This window comes from Lagenorhynchus albirostris, chromosome 12, assembly GCF_949774975.1.
Source record: "Lagenorhynchus albirostris chromosome 12, mLagAlb1.1, whole genome shotgun sequence".
Lineage (NCBI taxonomy): Eukaryota > Metazoa > Chordata > Mammalia > Artiodactyla > Delphinidae > Lagenorhynchus > Lagenorhynchus albirostris.
The window spans coordinates 26431439-26456579 of record NC_083106.1 but is presented as its reverse complement, the minus strand read 5'-3'; the positions used below and the strand labels follow the sequence as shown (position 1 = coordinate 26456579).

Here is a 25141-nt window from a genome sequence, read left to right as displayed (position 1 = left end):
ATGGCTCAATGCAAAAAAAATCATCAGCATTCCCAAAGATGCCCCAAGTATTGATACTTTAACTAAAATTCAGAATCCACTTCCATTTCTCATTAAAAATAACGGCAAACTGAAAATATAAGGGCACTTCTTTAAAGTGAAGAATAATATATATTTCATAACAACTGCCAACTTTGTGCTTATAGGTATTCCCATGAAAATCAGGAAAAAGACAAGACTGTCAACTATTCTCACTACTAGTACACTTTCTGAAAATCCTAACTAATGCAATAAGATTTCACAAGGTATGGAAACATAATTCTATAAAATAAAATACATGATTATCATTACTTGCAGATGTTACAATTACCAACCAAAAAAACCCAGTAGAATCAATTAAACAACGACTATGAGCAATAATACAATTTAGTAAGGTGTCAAGATCCAAAATTATGAAAACCAAGAGCTTCCTTTATAATCATAATAAGCTTCTGGAAAATGTAATAAACAGATCCTACTCACAATTAAAATGAAAATGTTAACATACAGCAAATTTAACAGATGATGCTAATTTGTTTAAAATATGTACAATACGTGACACATGAAAGGTTAATATCTTTATAAATTATCTCGATTGGTCAATTTAAAACAAATAAGAACATTACAATAGAAAATTAGGCTATGGACATAGGCAGGTAAAATCACAAAAGTATAACTAAAATGGTAAATAAACATATAAAAATATTCTACATCTCACTACTAATAAATGCACATTAAACGAATAATAGTGTCAAGTTTTTTCCCTAACAAGTGGCCTAAGATATTTCAAAATACCCAATGGAGATGCAAAGAAATGATACTCTTACATGCTGTGGGGAACATTTTAGGAGACTTGAGTCCTTAAAATTATGCACACTCTTTGACTCAATAATTCCATTCCTAAGAATATATCCTGTGAAAATTCCTATACATGTAGCAGATTTACTTGTAAGTATATGCACTGAAATATTATTTTTGCAGTAACAATGGAAAATGCCTAAATATCCATCAGTAGAAAAATGGCGAAACACACACACACATACACACACACACACAGACACACACACACACACACTAATTCAATTAATGGCACGTTATATAACCATTGAAAACTATATTATAGAAGAACATTTAATATTGGGGTAAATTCAAGCTATACTAAGGAAAAATATTAAAATATATACATTATAATGTATAGCATACACATTAAAATATAATGTATACATTATAATGAATGGATTATTATATATATTCTATGTGTATATATGCACATGAATAAAAAAGTTTTGGAAAGTTGTATACCAAAATGTAAACTGTGATAAAGCTGTGTGATGGAATTATGAATTACCTTTTCCTCTTTCTATCTTCTATGTCTTTCACAATTTCTATTATGAACATTGATTACTTTTGTAATTTAGGAACCCACCAAAATACACAAAGAACATTGAAGCCCCGTGTGACTGAATGTAAAACCAAGCTGCAGCACTTTTATAAAAGCGACACAGACCCTCGAGAGGCTGTTTGAGACAGTCGGCCTTATCTAATGAATGTGAAATTAGAGTCTGCATTCTGTGAAGGAGAAATAAATCAGATCAAATGGAGGCTAAAGACATAGAAGATTGAGTGAGGTTATAAAAGGGGAGGACAGGTCACAGGAGCGCCAAAAGATGTTTTCAAGGCTAACATGACTTCGGGGCTCTTTAATACAAATGGAGAGCTTTCTTTTGGGGTCCTTACCATTTACACATCAAAAATCAACACCCGAACAAACTGAGTCACTGCATCCCACCCACACACCCCATCTGCCTCCTGCGCCCATACGGCTTGCTCCTCCCACAGATGCCAGCCACTCAGTCAGCGACGCCGCTTTAAAATCAAGAGAAGGCATACAGTGTGGCTGAGAGAAACCAAATAAAACAGCTGCCGATGAAAACTAAATGAGAGATATACAAAGAAAAATGCTAAGTTAAAGTAGTGACAAGAGGGGGGGAAACGGGTTCTTTCCAGAGAACTGACTCGTGGAATTTGTTGCTAAAACAAAATACAAACGCTGCAGAAGGCTTTCAGATTAAGAGAGAAACGAGACATTTAAAATAAATGGTAAAAGCAAACTGAGGTATATTCACTAGATCTAAACAGGAACAGACCCATTTGGGGATGCAATATAGAACATTAAAACTGCTAAACTGTATAGTAATTTTAAAATACCATAATACCATATGATAACTCAGAAGAAGACAGGCATTTTTCCTACCTCAAATTCAGATAAGTGATTTGTTCTAATGTATTTGTATTTTTTCTTAATATATTTCTTAATTTCCATAGAGGAAAATTTACTCTTTCATCTGCTTTGTGAAGTGTTAAAGCATGTGCCCATTTTTTTATTGTTGAGTTTGTTTTCTTACTGTGAGTTTTGTGTGTTTTTATATTATCTGGATATGTTTCCTTTGTCAGGTATGTTATTTACAAATACTTTCTCCCAGTTTGTGACTTACCTCTTCATTCTGTTAAGTGCCTTTAGGAGAGCCAAAGTTTTTAACTTTAAGACCAATTTATCAAATTTTTTTTCTATTGTGGATTGTGCTTTAGGTGTGGTATCTCAAAAAAATCTTTGCCTAACCCAAGTCACAAAAGTTTTCTCCTCTGTTTTCTCCCAAAAGTTTTATAGCTTTTACATTTAAGTTTATGATCCATTTTGATTTTCTCTTCCAAAAAGTTTTGGATTTTCTATTCCATTCCATTGATCTCTGTGTCTACCTTTTGCCAATACAGATGTCCCTCGATTTACAATGGGGTTATGTCCAGATAAGCCCATAAGTTGAAAGTACTGTAAATTGAAATACATTTAATACACTTAAACTACCGAACATCATAGCTTAGCCTAGCCTACCTTCAATGTGCTCAGAACACTTGAGGACTGTACCACTAGCCCGGGAAAAGATCAAACTTCAAAATTTTGCATTATGGTTTCTACTGAATGGGTATCATTTTTGTACCATCATAAAGTCCAAAAATCGTAAACCGAACTATTGTAAGTTGGGGACCATCTGTGCTATGTACACTGTTCTGTCTACTGTAGCTTTATGGTAGGTACTGGAATCAGGCAGTGTGAGTCCTCCAACTCTTCTGTTTTCAAAACTGTTGTAGCTATTTGAGTTCTTCAATTTGCTTTCCTGTATAAATTTTAGAAGCAATTGGTAGCTGAGAGCTATCTGTTGATAGCTGCAAAAAATTCTCCCAGAATTCTGACTAGGATTATGATGACTATAGATCATTTTGAGGAGAACTGACATCTTAACAATATTGAGTCTTTCAGTGCATGAATATGGCATATCTCTCCACTTATTTAGGTCTTCTTTGATTACTTTGCCCATCAGTATTTTGTAATTTTCAACATATAGTTCCTACACATATTTTGTTAAATTTATACCTGTTTCATTTTGGGGGCGCTATTGTAGATGGTACTCTTTTTAAAATTGCAAATCCCAATTGTTCATTGTTAGTACATAAAAATGGTTGATTTTTGTATATTGACCTTGTATCCTGAAGCTTTACTAAACTCACTTATTAGTTCAAGGAGCTTTTTTTTTTTTGGTCCATGCTTTGGGATTTTCTACATGGACAATCATATCATCTGTAACTAGAAATGGTTTTCTTTCTTCCTTTCCAATCTGTATGTCTTTCATGGTTTTTGTTTTCTGGTTGGTTGTTTTGTTTTGCCTTGTTATACTGGCTAGGACTTCTAGTTACACAGCATTGTTTTACACAATAATATTTCATTATCTAACTAAAGAAAATATTATCTTATCATGGCTACCTTCTGACTCTGATGCATATCTTCTCAAAAGTAATAAAATAAACAGGTGAAAATTTTTTTCCTTGTGAAATCATCCTAAGACATGCTAAAAATGCATAAGATGATGTAATTAAAACAAACTAAATAAATGCCTGATATGCCACCATTTTTGAAACTCACTTATATGGGGTACAGTTTACCCACTTTATTTTATAAACATGTATTTAGTAATTACACGTGTCAGACATTCTGTGCTGAAATATTAAATCACTTAATCTTCATAATACCCCTTTTGTGGTAGGTAATGTTATTATCTCAGGACACTGAGGTAGAGAAGGTATAAGTAATCAGCCCAAAATCAGTCTGAAAGCGGTAGCACCAGGATTCAAACCCAGGCAATCTGGCTGGAGAATCCATGCCCTTAATTCTTCAATGAGCCACATACTACACTTATAGGATATGGAGGTTCTAAAGATCAGAACAAAAATGAAATGCAAAAATAGATTTGGGGACTGACGCATATATACTCCTGTAATGTATTTCATGAGTAAATGCACGTAATAATCGTCTAACTGAGCTTTTGTGGTAATATTGTGCGTAAAATTGCCACATTTCAAAATTTAAGGCTAAGTCAGTCATTTAAAAATATAGGCAAAGACATTAAAATCTCTCACAGTTGTATATAAGGTGTAGTTTCTTTCCTTCTTCCAATTCAATTAACGCTAAATGGAGCATCAAATTAGGTTTGCCAGGAGTTTATTAAAGCATAATAAATTTCTAGGACAATCACATAAGACTGTTGTGAGTAATTGCATTTTGGTCAGCAAATGGCAGTGGTTCATGGTCTGCGTTACTTTCTATTTAATTTTTCCTTGGTAAACCATATCTGTTAAATATCTCACAAGAGCTGCTGCTGCCGCTTGTAAAAAGCAGCATTGAAGGAAGACATGAATGTTTATTTCCATCTATTCAGCGTTTTTCCTTAAGCATCAGGATCGCTGATGACAAAGCAAGAGCCCAGTAGTGATTCAGCTTGTTCTGTAGTCTACAAGTGCTCTAAAGTTTCATAATCACTGGAAACTTCCCAAGTTATTACACAGAACTACGCATCCAGTCATGACGGATTAATCCCCACAATGACCCATTAGTTCCAGTTTAATTCAGCAAACATCCTGAGCCATTCTCCAGTAGGATGGATGACAGAAACCTATGTGGGTGAGGCATCAGCTGGCAACGGAGTCAGAAAGTGGAGCACCTCAAACAGCACCCCCGGCACATCAAAGGCATTATGGAAGAAGCCAAGGAAAGGAAGGGTACCTGGGACTTGGTTGAGAAATACAGAAAACCGCACTAGAAAACTACGTCAATTCCCAATGGGATCCTTAATGGGTGAACCAAGAGAGATTCTCTAAAGGGCAGACACTAACCCCCAAATGATCATCCCTTCTTAATTCTTAAGGGAAGCATCACCTGCATTCCATTGATTTTTCTTTTATGAACGAATAAGGGTTGTTTACAACTAATCTACAATATGAAAATTACTAAAATGTTACTCATAGCCTAAAAGTAGTGCCCCAGGAGAGTATCCTGAAGTTTCTAAGTCAGTTTTCTAAACCCTGGCAGGGACACAATGTTGAAAAATTGCAAAACTCCTACTGTACAGCTAGAATTGCTGAGATTTTCAGGAAGGATAGAAGAATAATCCATCATCATTGTTGTTTTGAATTGGTCATGGTTTGGCAATTCCTGCTTTAAATTACTACTCATTTAGCTTCATCAGCACCCTTTTATTTTCTTGTATGTTATTTAGTTAACCCTACTGTGTATAACGATACACATTTGTATCAACAGTAGATTTTGGCCCCCAATTTCCTCATCCCTAAACTCCAATAAATATATGCACAGTGATTCAAGCGTGAATCACTCATATATTGCTCAAGCAAATATATATATAATCTCCCCACCCCAGCCCTAATTTGCTTGTTTGATGTTTATTATACTGAGGTATGGGGGCGGGGTGTTTAACCTGAAAAGAAGCCTGGGAGGTAAGTGATCAGAGGGACGGTTTGCACTTCCAGAGGGTGGTCTTGTAAAAATATTGAGAGCCATTGCACCTACCAAGGGGGGTGGGGGTGCAGGGAGAGAAAAGGGGAGAAGCCTAGAGAGGAAAAAGAAACAAAAGAGAAAGAAAGAGGGGGGAAAGGGGAAGGAGAGAAACATGGAAAGAAGGAAGGAGGGAACAGAACCAAATAAGATTGGTGGTGTAAGAACTAAAGTCCCCTTGCCTGGGCAATAGCTGCAAGAGTTCAGTTCACGATGCACCAGCTTGAGAGAATGCAAGGGGGAAAGAGCACACATCTGTAGGAGGTGCCCAGCCCAGAGCGGCAGGACCTAGAACCACAGCTCTCGGCCAGGAGGAGATGCAGCGTCAGAAAAGCACACCACAGAGCTGAAAAGCTGGAAAGGAAACCTCCCCATCTCCAGTGGCCTCGAGAGGAGTCATGAATATGCAAAAGGCAGGCAAGCTGTTTCATGACTTCCAGTGTCTGAATCCTAATTAGGTTTCTGGCTGGGTGACATTAGACACCTTAAATTCTCTGAGTTTCGGTTTCCTCAACTGTAAATTGAGGATAGTAACACAGGTATTTACCATATAAAACTGTTGTAAGGGTTACATGTGCACTAGGCACAGGAAACTCTCAATATATGGTCATTATATGGAGCCACTACAAAAAATGTTCATAGGAAGCCCTTTGAGCAATTTATCATGTTATTGAAGACAATGCGACTATATAACTCAGCACCACCTGATGAAGCCTCAGATGAATAATTACTCATCGAAGTGATGTTGAAATCAAATTCTGAAGGCATAGAAAGCCAACATAAAGAATTCTGACCTGACTTTACAATCAGTGGTGATCCATCCACGTCCATGAGTTTTGAGAAGAGGTGCGGCAGGATCAAATTTTTGTGAAGACAAACCTAGAATCTGTGGATGGATGAGTGTCACAACAGACTGGAAGATGGGAAATCAGTTAAGTTAAGGAGTCATTCAAGGGACATGTGCCCCTAAGCTAATATAGAGATAACATGGCGGGGAAATCATGGTGGGGAAGCTTTAGAAATTTGGTGGATGCAGGATAATCAAAAAAAGAATTAAAAATGATTCTGTTTTGAACTTGAATGTTTAAGATTGATGACCTGTCATTAACATAATAAATGACAACAGGAAGAACCAGTTTTTGGGTAGTAACTTGACTTTGGATTGGGACACACTAAACATTGTGTGTGTGTGTGTGTGTGTGTGTGTGTGTGTGCATGTGTGTATCTGACAGCTGTCACTCTGTAACAAAGTGACAGCTGTCAGATACAGAAAGATGAGAATCAGACTGAGTGATTTAAGAGTCAGAATGATGGACGATAGTTCAAGTAGAATTGTAGATGAGATTATCAACTTAGTATAGAAAGAAGTGAGAAGGCAGCTTTGACTCAGGACATCCTTTCTTCATTATATATCCAATAGAAACACAAATAGATGTTCACCAAAAGACATGTAATGAATGTTCATAACAGCAGTATTTATACACCATCAACAGTAGAAGAAATACCATGTGCTATATACAGACAATGGATACTACACAGCAAGGAGAATTTTAAAATCTATAACCCTATGTGACAACACGGATGAATCTCACAAACAGGTTGTTAAAAGAAAGAATCCAGATACAAAAAAGTAGGTACTTTATGATCCTGTTCATATTAGGTTCAGAAATGTGATATTCAAAATCAAAACAGAGGATTCTTTGGTGGGGGGCAATGGCTGAGAGGGGCTCCAGGGGTCTTCTGGAGAGCTAGTAAGGGTCTGCTTCCTGACTTAGGTACTGGTTACTCAGGCATGTTCATTTTGGTCAATAATTTTGTCCAGAATATCAAAAGAGGGCTGTATTTTGTTTCCTGTGGCCATTTTAACAAATTACCACACACTTGGTCCCTTAAAACAACAGAAATTTATTCTTTCACAGTTCTGGAGGCTGGAAGTTCAAAACCAAGGTGTCAGCAGGGCCAGATCAGGCCTCCTCAGAGGCTCTAGGGCACAATGTGTTCCTTGCCTCTTCCAGAACCTAGACGTTTTAAGCATTCCTCGGCTTGTAGTGTGTGTGCCTGTGGTGTCAAAGTGTCCTCTGCCTCTCTCTTAGAAGGACCCTTGTGATGGCATTTATGGCCCATCCAGGATCATCTCATCTCACAACCCTTAATTTAATCACATATGCAATCAAATTTTCCAAATAAAGTAGATTCACTGGTTCCTGTGTTTTGACATAGATGTTGAAGCCTACGGGTGAGGGTCATTTTTCAGCCCACCGCAAGGATTATAAAGAAGCCACATGATGAGGAAGGTGAACCCAGCAGAACCAAAGGTGTTGAGTAAGAGCTAAGGAAATGGAGGTAACAAGCACAGACATTCTCCAGCAAGGAAGAGGATTAACACCCACTAAGGTCCAGAGGAGAGATTTTCACATTCAATAAGGAAACTGAGACATCAAACAATGGAAGGGGATTTGAAAGGGCTAAAGGTGTTTAGTTTTAGGATGGTGTGCTCGAACGTTAGTAGAAAGATTAAGATTTTAAAGAGGGGGAAGTAATTAGTGGAGACCGTCTCTACATTTTTGGATAAGACAGATGGGATGGGATCAAAGGTGAAGGGGAAAAGTCAACTTGGAAAAAAGGAGGGATACTTTTAAGAAAAAGGTAAGTAATACAAAACAAAGACTGAGAAATAATAAAGTGGAAGGGAGAATGCTGAGATCCTTCAATTCAGGTGAGGACTTTTTTAGGCCAGAGCTCAGGTGCTGGTGGCCAACAAAGAGGAAAGCCCAGCCCAGGGACGGCAAGAGCAAGCCTACATCCTGTGAACATCCCTGGAAACATGCCAGAAGGCGGCACTACCTCTGCTCTGGGAAGTCATGACCCCGGTACATTTCTTTTTTAGGAGAACTTTATGTCATTTGTGATAGTAAGAATGCTAACTATTGCAGTTACAGGAAGCAAGATGTGAACCCAAGCCTTATAAGAACCAAAAACTATTTTTTTCCTTACTTCTACTGCCTAAGATGTAGTAAAGGAGTATTTGACGAAAAGAGGGACGCCAATTTTATTCTGCTTACTGGCTACAGACGAAAACCTTAACCAGACATGAAAATCTCAATCTTACAAATGAGTATTCTGGGTCACAAGGAAGACTGGGCTAATAAGGAATCCTTCCTCCTTATCAGAGAGGAATTTCAAGCACACAATATTTGGATGGCGGTTTAGTAAGTGTCATTAAGGGAGCCCTGTAGATACTCTAACCAGATTCAATCTTCACGTGAATCCTTCATTATCAGTGCACAAGGAAAGGAGATAAATCACAATTTTTATCTTTGGTGAATAGCGAGTACTTTATAAAGCGATATTTCCTGGTCATAGGTATAGCAGTCCCCTACAATTCTGCTTATTAAAGAAATACAAATAGGTCCTACATCAAAAAGTATTAACTCTCTTTCCAAGTTAAAAAAGGGTCTAGGGACTTCCCTGGCAGTCCAATGGTTCAGAATCCCCACTTCCACTGCAGGGAGCACGGGTTCAATCCCTGGCTGGGGAACTAAGATTCTTCATGCCACGGGGAATGGCAAAAAAAAGGAAAAAAGAAAGTTGCATAGCATGTACAAAAAAGGGTCTAGTTTATAATCTAAGAATTTATTTTTTAATGTTATGGCAATTACAATAGACTTGGACATGATCTATAAAGCGTATGCTATATAAGAAAAGTATGAATCAGAGTTAAATCTAAAGATATTTATGTGACAGGGCCACGGTGCACCTTATATGCAGAAATGGAATACGAGGCTGTTTTGACAGCAAAAATGTCTATGTCACCGTTGAAACTATTTTTCTCCTTGAAATTTTTCTATTTCCTGAAGGTATACTGGGTTTAAGGGTCTAGAATCACAAATTTAGAGCTCTATAAACTCATTTTATGTACTAAATTTCAGTCCTTAAGTAACCAACCTATTTTCATTAGATACTGAAAGAGCTATTCAGAAAAATTTGAACAGGCTTTTTAAGAGTTTACTCTAGTTTTTATTGTGGTTATGGTGTATGGCTTTTTTTTTTTTAGGTCTGTCATATTTAATTTTAATTAACTCTTCATAGCTGTCTGCATTTATGCTTCAGTGAATTTCCCAAGCACACAGAGTAGCCCTCTGTCACCGTAAGACTCTTACACAAGCACCATCCTTACCGACCGGATTAACTGGCGCTGGCGTTAAGTTGTGTGAGGTTACAAGAGTCCATTTGTGATCATTTCTGTAAAAAGAATCTAATTGTTCCTCATAGATGTGCATCCTGAGTGACATACTCTTCCCTAGTTGCTTTACACCTTTCCAACTTATTCACATAGAGATAACAGACAGTGACCAGAGAGCACCTGAACATTATCTCACGTAGCTCTAAAGCAAAAATGGCTGTGGCAATGTCATTCCCATTTAAGGCTGTTCTGATTAAGGGAAGATTTTTCTCACTCTGTCTAGGGAAATAGCTGTAGTAAATGTTTGCTATATCTACATAAACGACAATACTGATTAAAGGAGTGTAACACAGGGATACAATCAAGAAAATTCAGACTATGGAAAATTCTACAGGAAAAATGACCTGGTTTCCTCAACAAAAACATTACAGGAGGTGAGGGAGAGCGATGGAAGGAAAAATTAGATATTAAAAGAGACTTAAGGGATCCTGTCAATTGCAAAGTAGGGACCTTATTTGGATTCTAACTAAAATAAATGTTAAAAAATCATGACACATAGAAAATTTGACAACTGGCAGGATGATTGATGATATTAAGAAATTATTTTAAGTGTGATTAGAGCCTGTGGTAGGAGCATGGTAATTTAATCCTATATTACAAAAAGGAAAAAAAAAGCTAACTGCTGGCATATGGGACCACACAACATATGTATTCTTTTTCTTTTTTTTTTTAACACATATGTATTCTTTATCAAAGAGTGTTCTTCCTCACACAATACGGAATTTAATTGCAAGCAATAAACACTGTACTGTTCCTGCTGTAGAAGAAAGAACACAGGTAGTAAAATGAAAGAAGCCCAGCTTGCACAGGACTTGTTTGGCAGAAACAGTGACTCACCACGGTAAGCAGGTCAGTTTGAAAGAGTTTTTACTTCTTGCATATATGACTGTCGTCTGTTGTACTCATAAACCCAACTGGATCTAAGAAGTGTGGGTGAGTGCCGGGGAGCTCCACGGTGCTCCAGATTCTTAAAGTGCAGACGGGCAGAAACCCCCCTAAAGCAGGATTCATCTAGCATGTCTCTAAAAGACGCCAAGCTTTTGCTTTCTTTGTAAGCTGTCAAAGCTACTCCCAATACCTAATAAGTAATCAGCATCTAGTCAAAATGTGTGCTATTTTTATTCAAATTTACTTTGTTCTTCTTTCAAGAGTATCTGTAATTCTGTTCGCACAACAGATGTGTAAATATGATTCCGCCAGCAATGATTTCACTCCACAGCTTACATGTTGATATTTCAGTAGAGTACAACAATTCATTTTGGGGTTTTTTAAACACTTCTTTCTGGAAGATGATCTATTAGAGAGAATGAGTAGAACTGAAACTATTCATTGTTAAATAATCCTTTTATTGCTGTCAGACTTAGGTTGCTGACCTTAACTGACTGTAACGAAATAGTCTGGGTCCTTTTTTTTGCCTTCTCACTAAAGTTAAATCTGTCAATCTTCAGGAGTTCACTTATGCTCTAGGAGAGTTACAGTTCGTTTGTTTTAATGCAACACATTCATGGGATGATAAAATGTCACTGAGAAAAGGAGCTGTCGGTCCATCTCAAAGGCCAGCCACACTAGGATGAAGACAGGGAAGGAAAGACCGCTTTAGCAGCTCTGCAATGGGGAAAATGGGAGACACCTGTTCCATAGACACAGCAATAGGCCAGGCAGCAGACGATATGCAACCCCCTTCCGTGCATTACCCATTAGGTTATGCCCTCCTTAGAGCTTTCCAAGAGCTTCTTATCACACTGCATGGGAGGATCAGGTTTCTTAACCTGGCTTCAATCTCAGTCATCACAGCACCCTGGAAATGCTCCCTTTCCTCTTCTCCCACACTTGTTTATTTTAACAAGCATTTATTATCTGTTCTGTGCAAGGGACCGTGAAGAGGTCAAAGAAATCAGCACCAGCCCTTCAAGTGCATGTGAACTACAGAAGTCCAGGGTCAAATGAAACAGATGTAAATATTCCATTGATTCTGATGGGGGTCTCAGGGAAGGCAGTGTAGGGGCAACAGCGTTGAGGTAAGCCTTGAGAAATGGTAATATTTCAGTACACAGAGGCTGGCAAGGAAGGCCATTTCTGGCTACTCTGTGACTGCATAATTTAGGAGTTTCTCTCCGCCAGAAGAATTGCCCCACCACCTAAGAATGGACGTGGGCACAGCCTCCCACTGACCAAGGAAGGGCTTATTGCTCCATCTACCTGGTCCTCCTGCAGGAAGTTTACAGACAGTAAAATAAATTGCACAGATGTTGTGGGTTTTGTGTTTTTTTCTGGAATTCTTTTCAATAATAACTTTTTTCTTACTAGGAAGAGAGAGATTGCATTTTGCTCGTGCCTTTACACACTCTAAGTTGCATTACTAAGTGCATCCCCTTCCTTTATGTGTCACTGGGATGCCCATGTTATCCCTCTGCCCTACTTCTTGGTCCAAGGTGAGTTTCACTCCCTTCCCTTTTCAGAGCTCTCTCCGCTCACCATCCGACAGCCAGGGATCTGCTGTCTGTGCGCTGGAAGGTAGCTGATGCCTACAAGCTGAACAGAAAACGCTGGTAAGGAGACAACTTTTAATTCACGCTGCTGATGCAGGAGAGACAAACAGAAACCAACCAACAGGAAAGACTTCTGAATAAGAGAAAAAAGTCTTCTGGGTAGTGCTCTGGCCGAAAGATATGTTTACCAAACATCACCACAGCCATGGAGAGCATTCTGAGGCAGTGGGGAGCACAAAATGTGTACTTGCTAAAGGCATTAACACAGTTAATTTGCTTCAAGGAGAGCTATATATCTCCCGAATTCTCAGCATTTGTTACTATGTGTATATTAACAACCAGAAACAGAAAGAGCTAAAGAACTGAAATTACAGTGAGGAGAGTTCAGGCAGCACATGCATGTCTTCTTGGAGCAGCTGCTATTGGACTCAGAGTAACCAGTAGCCACGTCAGCTCCGACACACTGGGTACCAGTTCAGCCATCAGTTCAACCCATCCCTGCTACGTGCCAGGCCCAGGGATACAAAAGTCAGACACACACACACACACACACACACACACACACACACACACACACACGCAGAGTTCCTGTCTTCAGAAAGCTTATGTTCTAGTGGGAGGACAGAAAATCAAATAATCATACAAATGCAAATGATAAAACAGAGGGCGTTTGGAAAGGTACAACAGAGAGAGCTAGTTAGTTGATGGGGCTCCCCTGACCAAGTGATGGGATCTGAAGGAGACGTGGAAATAAAGGGAGATCAAAATAAACGTGGCCTATCAGTAGGCAGTGCTGACCAGGTATTACAAACAGCCAGGTGTCCCTCCTGCCAGATGGGGGCGGTGGGTAGCTGGCTGGGGTCAGGCTGCCAGAGTCTGCGCTTCATCTGTGTAGCCCTACGCTGGAAACCCACCTTCCCACAGCGGTTTCCTCATCTGTCAAATAAGAACAACAGTCCCTGTCCTAGAAAGGGCTGAACAACAATGAGCCCTCAATGCCTATTAGCCATTATTAGAGAGCGGGCCATGGATTGGGAGGTACCCTCACACCTTATTTCCACCACGGAGAACTGTCCACAATTTATAAATAGGTTCCTGTACTTTTCCTGTTTGATAAACAGGGCATATAAAATCCATAAAATGAGTTTCATTCCCCTCAACAGACTCTTGCTGCCTTGACAAAGACTCTAGTTAAACAACATCTTCAAGAGAGGCCCCAGACCATATGGAAACAACCAACATTTGTGGTTAGTATTTTGGGGTTGGAAGGAGGCAGACGAGGGCAAATAATTGCAAGGCCCCCAGAAGGTGCTGGAATGGCCAGCCGAGCACATATCCTGTTTTGCTTCAAACAATCCCAGATGATGCCTTCTGTCCCACTGTAATTTCTAGTACAGCGCCCTTCACTCTGTCACCCTGAGCAATGGGGCAGTTCCTGTTCCACCGTGTTGTCACCTTCCATAGGCCATGGCAGCAGGGGCTGCAGCTGTCAAAAATCTCAGTAAGAACCGCCTCCCCTCACCCCATTAAGCTTGGCCCTGGGTCTTTCACTAGACGAAGACCTCAGCCCTGGATGTTCTTCAAGTTACTTTTGGACATAAGCTGCTTTTCCAAATCTCCCAGACCAAGGTAATAGGGGAAACTGTGTAAATGGGCATGGAGTAGAATCAGACAGCTTTTAAACTCACCCTCTTCCTACTCCCAATGAAATGCATTTCATTTTGCTGGGATTTTTCCCCTTTTCTTTGGTCATTGTCTGCACTCATGCATGTGTGTGTGTGTGGTATGTGTGTGTGTGTGTGTGTGTGTGTGTGTGTGTGTGTGTATGTATGTTTCCCTCTTTTTACCTGGCCCCTCTTTCACTCTAATCTTGGTTTTCCTTTTCTGGAATCTGCAACTTCCTCCAAGAGCTTATATGCGTCCTCTCGTCTGTCTGCTGTTTACTTACCATTTCTACCGAAAATACCCAAGTCAGGTTCAAGTTTCTTTTAGACTCAACAAGCCAGAGCTGGTTTTACAACAGAACACGTGTCCCCTGAGTCTGGGACTAAAAGACCCAAGTGGTCTTTTGGGAACTGGTTTAAACCAGGCAGCCAGATCTGAAAGACCATATTCTCTCCAGCTATTTCTACTCCCATGTGATTTCTTTCAGAGCACGACTGAGACAATGAAAAAAAACCCAGAAAAATTACCTGAAATTCCACCACCCATAATCATACCACAATTAACCCAGATGCTATTTTGACTATGATTCCTGAATTATTTTGTTAGCTTGCTTTTAGAAAAAGTATGACACAAATTATTTTCTTAAACCGCAGATCTTCCTTTTGTACCTATTGTCATAAACAAACCAGACTTGTGAACGGGAGCTTGAGGGCTCAATAACAAAGGCGCAATTTTCTGCCGTTTATTTGGAGCCTATCCCTCTGAAGAAGAGCTACATTTTTTCCTTTTCTTAGAAATGTGGGTTAAATTAAAATGGTAAATGTTTTTCACTTCTGGAGGCACTATTTACTTCTTCATGTTGAATTCCCAGTAACTGTCATCATATCTCATTAAATATGTACACCTGCTTTTCTATCAATATGACTGTCTTGGTTAAAGGTAAACAAACTATCAACGTGACCCCATCAATGTGACTCTCTTTACTAAATTTATCAAACAATAAAACTATATACAGGTAAATGATATAAATTTAAATGTTGTCAACCCTCAGAAATATAGTGTATCTAGTCCTCAGCATTAAAGAAGTAAAATATTACGCATATTAAAATGATCTGTGGTTAAAACTTATCACATTGAGATATTAAGTGTTTTGGTGTATTTCTTTCTTGGCTTTTCCCTATACAATTATTACACGTACACACACATACGTACGTACACACACCCATATGGTATGGGGGCAAAACTGCAATTATTCTACATATAATGTTCCAATCATAACCACTTCTAATTGCTAAGGTTACATTTAGGAAAGCTTGAGTTTGATGTTCACAATTTGCTGTTGAATCAAAATACTAAAAGTCTGTGTTCAAACATATACAAAAAGCCCCCACTAAAGTTAACAGTACTTAAACGGTGAGAAACTTGAAATTTTCCCACTAAGATCAGGAATTGGGCAAGAATGCACCCCCTTCATCATTCCTTTTTAAGACTGTACTAGAAGTCCCAGCTAATGCAAAAAGACAAAAAAAGGAAATAAAAGGTATACTATTGGGAAGGAAGAAATGAAACTGTCTTTGCAGATGACAATTATCTATGTGAAAATCTGAAAGAATAAACAAAAAAACGACTAGAACTTACAAGTGATTATAGCAAGGTTTCAGAATTCACGGTTAATATACAAGTCAATCACTTTCCTATATACCAGCAACAAACACATGGAATTTGAAATTAAAAAGAAAATACCATTTATATTAGGACCCGACAAATGAAATACTTACATATAAATCTAACAAAATATGTAAAAGATCTACATGAGGAAAACTACAAATTTCTGATGAAAATCAACAAAGAACTAAATGAATACAGAGATATTCCATTCCAAGTTTATGGACAGGAAAACTCAATATTGTCAAGATGTCAGTTCTTTCCAACTTGACCTATAGATCCAATGGAATCCCAATCAAAATCCTGACAAGTTATTTTGTAAAGATAAAAAAAACTGATGCTATATGGAGAGGCAAAAGACCCAGAATAGCCAACACAATATTAAAGGAGAAGAACAAAGTTGGAGGGGTGACACTACCAGACTTTAAGACTTACTATAAAGCTACAATAATCAAGACAAAGTGGTATTGGTGAGAGAATATACAAACAGATCAATAAAACAGAATAGAGGACTCAGAAATAGACTCACATATAGTCAACTGATCTTTGACAAAGAAGCAAAAGCAATACGATGGAGCAAAGGTAGCCTTTCAACAAACAGTGCTGGAACAACTGGACATTTGCATGAAAAACAATGAATCTAGACACACAAAATTAACTCAAAATGGATCACAGGCCTAAATGTAAAAGTATAAAACTTCTAGAAGATAACATAGGAGAAACTCTAGATGACCTTGAATATGGCAATGTCCTTTTAGTTACACCAAAGGCATGATCCGTAAAAGAAATAATTGATAAGATGGATTTTATTAAAATAAAAAACTTCTGCTCTGAGAAAGACACGGTTAAGAGAATGAGAAGACAAACCATAAACTGGGAAAAAAGATCTGTAAAAGAAATTCTGATAAAGGATTGTTACCCCAAATATACAAAGAACACTTAAAAATAAGAAAGAGAACAGCCAGATTTAACAACAGGCAAAAGGCCTGAATACACACCTCACCCAAGGAAGACATACAGATGGTATGTGGTATGTAAGCATATGAAAAAATGCTCAGTAGCATATGTCATCAGGGAGAAATGCAAATTAAAACAACAATGACCCCACACACAATTGGTCAATTAATCTGCAACAAAGGAGGCAAGAATATACAATGGAGAAAAGTCTCTTCAATAAATGGTGCTAGGAAAACTGGACAGTTACATGTAAAAGAATGAAATTAGAACATTCTCTAACACCATACACAAAAATAAACTCAAAATGGATTAAAAACCTAAATGTAAGACCGGATACTATAAAACTCCTAGAGGAAAACATATGCAGAACACTCTGAAATAAATTGCAGCAATATCTTTTTGGATCCATCTCTTATAAACAAATGGGACCTAACTAAACTTAAAAGCTTTTGCACAGCAAAGGAAACCATAAACAAAACGAAAAGACAACCTATAGAATGGAAGAAAATATTTGCAAATGATGCAACCAACAAGGAATTAATATCCAAAATATAGAAGATCATACAGCTCAACATCAAAAAAAAAAAAACCCACAACCCAATCAAAAAATGTGCAGAAGATCTAAATAGACATTTCTCCAAAGAAGACACACAGATGGCCAAAAGACATAAGAAGAGATGTTCAACATCACTAATTATTAGAGAAATGCAAATTAAAACTGCAATGAGGTATCACCCCACACCAGTCAGAATGGCCATCATCCAAAAGTCTACAAATAATAAATGCTGGAGGGGGTGTGGAGAAAAGGGAACCCTCTTGCACTGTTGGTGGGAACGTAAGTTGGTGCAGCCACCATGGAGAACAGTATAGAGGTTCCTTTACAAACTAAAAATAGAGCTACAATATGATCCAGCAATCCCACTCCTGGGCATATATCTGGAGAAAACCATATTTTGAAAAGGTACATGCACCCCTGTGTTCACTGCAGCACTATTTACAATAGCCAAGACATGGAAACAACCTGAATGTCCATCAACAGAGGAATGGATAAAGATGTGGTATATATATACAGTGGAATACTGGTCAGCCATAAAAAGAATGAAATAATGCCATTTGTAGCAACATGGATGGACCTAGAGATTATTATACTAAATCAAGTAAGCCAGTCAGAGAATGACAAATATCATACAATATCACTTATATATGGAATCTAGAAAAAATGATACAGATGAACTTACATACAAAACAGAAATAGACCCACAGACATAGAAAACAAACTTACAGTTACCAAAGGGGAAAGGGAGGAGGAGGAATAAATTAGGAGTTTGTGATTAACATACACACACTACTATATATAAAATAGATAAGCAACAAGGACCTACTGTAGAGCACAGGGAACTCTACTCAATATTTTGTAATAACCCATAAGGGAAAAGAATCTGAAAAAGAACATATATATATATATATATATATATATATATATATATATATATATATATATATATATCTGAATCACTTTGCTGTACACCTGAAACTAACACAACATTGTAAATGAACATTTCAATAAAAAATAATTAAAAACAAACAAAAAACCCCAACAACAATGAGATTCCATTTCACACCCATTAGAATGGCTAAACTTCAAAACACTGACAGAACCAAATGCTGGTGAGGATTTAGAGCAACAGGAACTCTCATTCACTGCTAGTGAAAATGCAAACTGGTACAGTCACTTTGGAAGAAGTTCCACAGTTTCATAGAAAACTAAAGATATTCTAGCGATATGATCCAAGCAATCGTGCTTAGTATCTACCCCAAAACGCTGAAAACTTATGTCACACAAAAACCTGTACATGGATGTTTATAGCAGCTTTATTCATAACTGCCAAAACTTGGAAGCAACCAAGATGTCTTTCAGTAGATGAATAAATAAACTACAGTACAACCAGACAATGGAATATTATTCAGCATTCAAAAGAAATGAGCTATCGAGCCATGACAAGATATGGAGGGACTTTAAATGCATATTACTAGTGAAATAAAGACAATTTGAAAAGGCTATATACTGTATGACTCCAACTATATGACATTCTGGAAATAGCAAAATTTAGGAGACAGTGAAAGGGTCAGTGTTTGCCAGGAGTTAGGGAGGAGAGAGGGATGAACAGGCAGAACACAGAGTACTGTTAGGCACTGAAACTACTCTGCATGATAGTATAATGGTGGATACATGTCATTATATTTTTCTCAAAACCCACAGAATGTACAATACCAAGAGTGAACCCTAATGGACTTTGATGATGTGTCAATGTAGGTTCAGCAATGGTAACAAATGTACTACTCTGGTGGGGGATTTTGATTGGGGGGAAGGCGGGAGTTATGCTTCTGTGGGAGCAGGGGGTATATGGAAAATCTCTGTACTTCTTGCTCTGTTTTGCTGTGAATCTAAAACAGCTCTTCAAAATAAAGTCTATTTTTTAAAAAGAAGAATCCTAGATCCCTCTCCCCTGCCCCAAAAAGGCTGTGTTCATGACATCAGATTTTATAAAGAGGGCTCCTTTCGCAAGAGCTCCCACACATCCTGAGATTGTACTGGAAGGCGGATCTAGTTCCCTGCCACCAAAGTGTGGAATCGGCTACTCCACTCCGGTAGCAGAAAGCGGATCCCTTCGACCCATCTGCCCCAATGTGCACTGGCATTCACACCCTGCACAGCCCTCACCAACCCGGCACCTGGGAGCCCTAGCCAGATGCAGGGCAGCTACCAGACCTAGTCATTTCAAGATGAGTCACAGCCTTGGATGCAGGTCGTTATCACCTAGGAGCTTCGAAAACAGCCTGAGAACTTGCTCCAAAGATCCTGATCTACTCACTGTGGGGTGTGGCGTGGGCATCAGAATTTTTAGAATCAGGTGATTCTAATTTTCAGCAGGGCTCAGAACCACCAATTTGGAAGCTGATTTAAAGATGTTCACGCATCCATCAACCACGCAACCTGCCTAGAAGCAAAGCACAGGCTGCTTGTTTCAGCATTTTGACCCATTATTGTGCTCCTTAGAAATGGTGCCAACAAATATTCATTTGCACCAATGCAAATAACGGCTCTTAGAACACAGACCTGGGTGAGCAGTGTTTGGATGGAACTCAATTTTGCCTGTTCAGAATGGTGACAGGGCAGCAGCTGGCATACACTTGGCAGTTATTAAATATTTTTATTTTTTGGGCAATTTAATTTTAATTGGTGCTTTTGCAACTGTTATGTATCCTGTTTGGAAAAGTTCCTTTAAACTAGTTGAATAATGACTACTTTTCCCTTTTCCTATATCAAATTATTAAAAATGGGCTAAACATAATTATACTCATGTATTCCACCAATATACAAATTTGGGGGAAGAAAACAAGTTTCCTTGCATTTTCAACTTCCCACCCTCAGAGACACATGAACACACTTTTCAGTAATGAAATAACACTGATGTGGCCTAGAAAAGAGGTTTTTATCTGGGCACACAAAGCATTAAATCAAAGGTCAGCCAGCTCTCTCCTTCTGGCTGCTATGGGGAGGGAGGGAAGATGCTGGTAACTCTCCCAGCAAGTGGATCTTTCTCCCCCTTCTCTGAGCTGGGAGTACAGACAGGCCATGACCCCCAGGACACCTGTACTCCTGACCGTGAAAATCACAACACCCTATTCACAAGGTGGACTTTGAAAATAAAAGCCCTTTAATTCATGAGCTAGGCTCCTGCCATTGCTTCCATCTGTTTTGCTGTAGGTATTCTGCATGTTTCTATTGATTGTTTCCTCAACACCTTCCAGCTACACACAGAGAAAAAGGGCGCATGCGCGCGCACACACACACATGCACAAGAAGGGGGTGGAATCTGTGTGCTACTTTGCAATGTTTTCAATGAAGGCATGTATTATCTGTTCTTTTTTGAGGCAGATAATTTAATCTAGACAATTTCGAGGATTGTCAGTGTGATCCAGGGATGTCTTAGTCACATTTCAAGTTAATAAGTTGAAATCAGGTTGATCTCTAAAGTTTTCTTCTCGTTAAAACCTGGATTGATACTGGGAAGTTGGCTTTTGGGACTTAAGCTGTAGAGGATCAGCCAGCTGCTGTAGAGAGCACAGCCTAGAAACAGGGCAAGCAAGAAGCAGAGAAATAAGCCAGGAGGTACTTGCCTAAGTCCAGGTATGAGAAGAAGATGTCATTACAACTAGGGATATAGCAGTAACAATGGAAAGATACAAATAGGTTCCAGACACATTTTAGAGATCACAGATGCTTAACATGATTTAATATCTAGATTATTTTTATCTTTAAATAAACAAAAAACAAGATGCAGAAAAGTAAAGTGTGTTATCATTTTCTGTAAAAAAGACATGCATTTCCTTGCTATGTATTAACAAATGTATCTATAGGATACAGAAGAAATTGATATCATTGTTGAATCTGGAGAGAATAATTAGGTGGCAGTGAAACAATGGTAGGAGGGTGACCCTTCAGTGTACATACTTTTGTACCTTTTAAACTCTGTAAATATATTACCTGTTCAAAAAAAATTTTTTTAAAGAAAGAGGAAGATAACAGTGAAATGTTACCAATTTCAAAAAAACCCCTCATCTGTATCATTTTCTACACCTCCACCGAAGCTCAACGGGTATCCCAATAAAATCCCAATAAAATTTAGACTTAGTATCTAAAATTCTTGACTTCTTCAATAAAGCAAATACCTGTCACAGTACATACAGCAGGTTTATGGCCTAACATTAAAATTAATAAGGTTTCCCTAGGTCTAAGTTATAAAATACTTGGCATAAGGGAATCAAATGGAAAAACATAAAATTTTGAGTGGCCAGAAAAATAAAAGCATGTTCATTTTTAGGTCTGTGAAAAAGGATACACATAGGAGAACTTAATCTAAACTGTAATAAGATATCTGACTATGAACTGTTAGTTACAACATTAATTGTAATTTAGAGATGTAGGAATTTCCAACTACTGTTGCCTGAAGATACTGGCCCCATGATCTTAGACTAAAATGACCAGTGAAGCACTGAACATCATAGAAAGAATACTAGATGTAACACTGAAAGTAGTTTGCATCCTGAAAACCATCCTAGTAGAAACCTGTGGCCCATCCATGCAGAGAAAGCCAGACAGGGTTCTAATGCCCAAGAAAGAAAGGCAAAATCTATGTATAATCACTGTTTAAGAAAGGAAAAAAAGGAAAGAATTTAAGAATGCACGATAATATTCTTTCTTTTTTGCAACAACAAAAAATGAAGATGAGAAAAATTTGCAGAAATCACCTGGTTATCTCCCCCCCAGGACTCATCAGTACTCCCAGAGACCTTGGTTTGAGCACCCTCTGTACTCCAAGGATGGTCAGCTTGCTCCACACATGTAGTTGGAAGAAATGCACTCCACTGTTGCTGGAATATTCAAATTCTATTTTAAAATTTGTCTAAGTGCAAAATCTGCTTAAATTCTACTTTTTGTTTCTAGTTCCGCTTTCCTAAAGCCACCCTGAAAAAAATTCCTCTTCCTCCAAATTTTTCTCCCTCCAAAAGGCTTCAGATGTTTAACAACAATCTTGGCATTTCTGACATCTTTTTTCCCCAGATTACATACATCTCCAGTCCCTTCGTATGGTAACAGGATTTCCAGTTCTGCTAACATGCCTGCTCTCTGGCTATATTCTGACCAAGGGATGTATAGGGAGCCAAGGACCAATAAATAAAAGGGTTTTCTGGGGTGAAATTACGTAGAACTACTTTTCAAAGTGTAGCTCCTAATGGGACTTACAGAACTGATTAGCCTTCAAGATGGCATGTGCTGAAAATGTATGACAAAGGCTGAGAAACGATGTGTGTCTTTAAACTACTGTCATTAGTGTCTTTCGTAAGACCAGTGGATTAAAGACAATAACTGGAGAATAAGTGGGAGGTTATGAAGTAAAAATAGTGAGTGAAGACCAGAGTTTTCGAATTTAACAGGTACATGAATCACCAGATTTTCTTAAAAAAAACAGATTCCGGGGACTTCCCTGGTGGTCCAGGGGTTAAGAATCCGCCCTCCAAGACTTCCCTGGTGGTCCAGTGGCTAAGACTCTGTGCTCCCAATGCAGGGGGCCCGGGTTCAATCCCTGCTTAGGGAACTAGAGTTCACATGCCACAACTAAAAGACCCTGCATGCCGAAACTGAGACCCAGCACAGCCAGATAAATAAATATTTAAAAAGAAAAAAGAAAAGCGTCTGCCTTCCACTGCAGGGGACAGGGATTCAGTCCCTGGCGGGGGAACTAAGATCCCACATGCCATGGGGCAACTAAGCCTGCGCACCAAACTAGAGAGCCCACGTGTCGCTACTACTGAGCCCGTGTGCCACAACTAGAGAGAAGCCCACGCACCATGACAAAAGATCCCACGTGCCGCAACTAAGACCCAACGCAGCCAAAAATAAATTAATTTTAAAAAACAGATTCTGATTCAGTTGTGGGAGGAGGGAGTGATGAGGTTCTGCCTTTCTCACAAGCACCCAGGTGATGCCCATGCTGCTGGGACAGTGATCACCCTTTGAAGCAACAGGCATATTGCAAATCCATACACGGGATATAGAGGATGTTTTAGCATAAAATGAAACAAACTTTATCCAACACGGCAAACATTGCTATACAAAACAAGCAAAAAAAACCAACTCCAGTCTATCAGATATATGGTAACTCTTTTGGGGCAATAACATCTATTACCATAATTTTAGAGAAAGATTTCAAAATGCCAAGTCTCTGAAAGAAACACATTTCCATTTTCTGTCCCAAAGTGAGAAATCCTAAATAAACCAGTACTCCTTGAGTCATGTGTAAAGCTGTGGACGCATGTAGGTAGGCATGGTGTATGAGATGTTATCCTTCTCATTCCCTTACCCAACTGCCTTAATCCACCTTTCTGCATCAGGCATGAAAATTTTAGCTGATAAGTTTTCTGAAATGTGTTCAGATAAAGGAGGCACTTGGAAAAATGTTAATATTTACCATTACATATCCACATCTGGGCCTTATAGCTATCCATAATGAGTACCAAACATGTCTATTTATGTGAGTTTGCACAAATATGTTTTTATTCAGAAAAAAATTGGAAGATAAATTTTTCTTTGAAAAAATAAAGAGGGTTCTTTATAAAACATGCAAAGAAAAGGAACAGGGCAAACAAAATCTGAGAAAATGTATTAAAGACTACATAAAAGGGGACCTTCAAGATGGCGGAGTAGCAAGACATGAAGATCACCTTCCTCCCCACAAATACATCAAAAATACATCTGCATGTGGAACAACTCCTACAGAACACCTACTGTATGCTGGCAGAAGACCTCAGACTTCCCAAAAGCCGTGCGGCTGACAGGATCTTGGTGCTCCGGCCTGGTGTCAGGCCTGAGCCTCTGAGGTAGGAGAGGCGAGTGCAGGACATTGGACCATCAGAGACCGCCCAGCCCCATGTAATATCAATCAGCAACAGCTCCCCCAGAGATCTCCATATCAACGCTAAGACCCAGCTCCATCCAACAGCCAGCAGACTCCAGCACTGGACGCCCCATGCCAAACAACTAGCAAGACAGGAACACAACCCCACCCATTAGCAGAGAGGCTGCCGAAAATCATACTAAGTTCACAAACACCCCAAAGCACACCACCGGCCATGGCCCTGCCCACTAGAAAGACAAGATACCGCCCCACCCACCAGAACACACACACCAGTCCCCTCCACCAGGAAGCCTACACAAGCCACTGAACCACCTCATTCACTGGGGACAGACACCAAAAACAATGGGAAAAATGAACCTGCAGCCTGCAAAAAGAAGACCCCAAACACAGTAAGTTAAACAAAATGAGAAGATACAGAAATTTGCAGCAGGTGAAGGAGGAAGGTAAAAACTCACCAGACCAAACAAATGAAGAGGAAATAGGCAGTCTACATGAAAAAGAATTCAGAATAATGATAGTAAAGATGATCCAAAATCTTAGAAACAGAATGAAGAAAATACAAAAAATGTTTAATAAGGACCTAGAAGAACTAAAGAGCAAACAAACAATTATGAACAACACAATAAATGAAAATAAAAATTCTCTAGAAGGAATCAATAGCAGAATAACCGAGGCAGAAGAATGGATAAGTGACCTGGGAGATAAAATAGGGGAAATAACTACT

The 25141-nt window shown here is 38.7% G+C and overlaps 1 protein-coding gene across 3 annotated transcripts in view; it reads right to left on the bottom strand.

Annotated features, from left to right (window-relative positions):
* MAP3K5 (mitogen-activated protein kinase kinase kinase 5) overlaps nucleotides 1–25141 on the bottom strand; it is a 214427-nt gene that overhangs the window by 147318 nt on the left and 41968 nt on the right. The window lies entirely within an intron of this gene.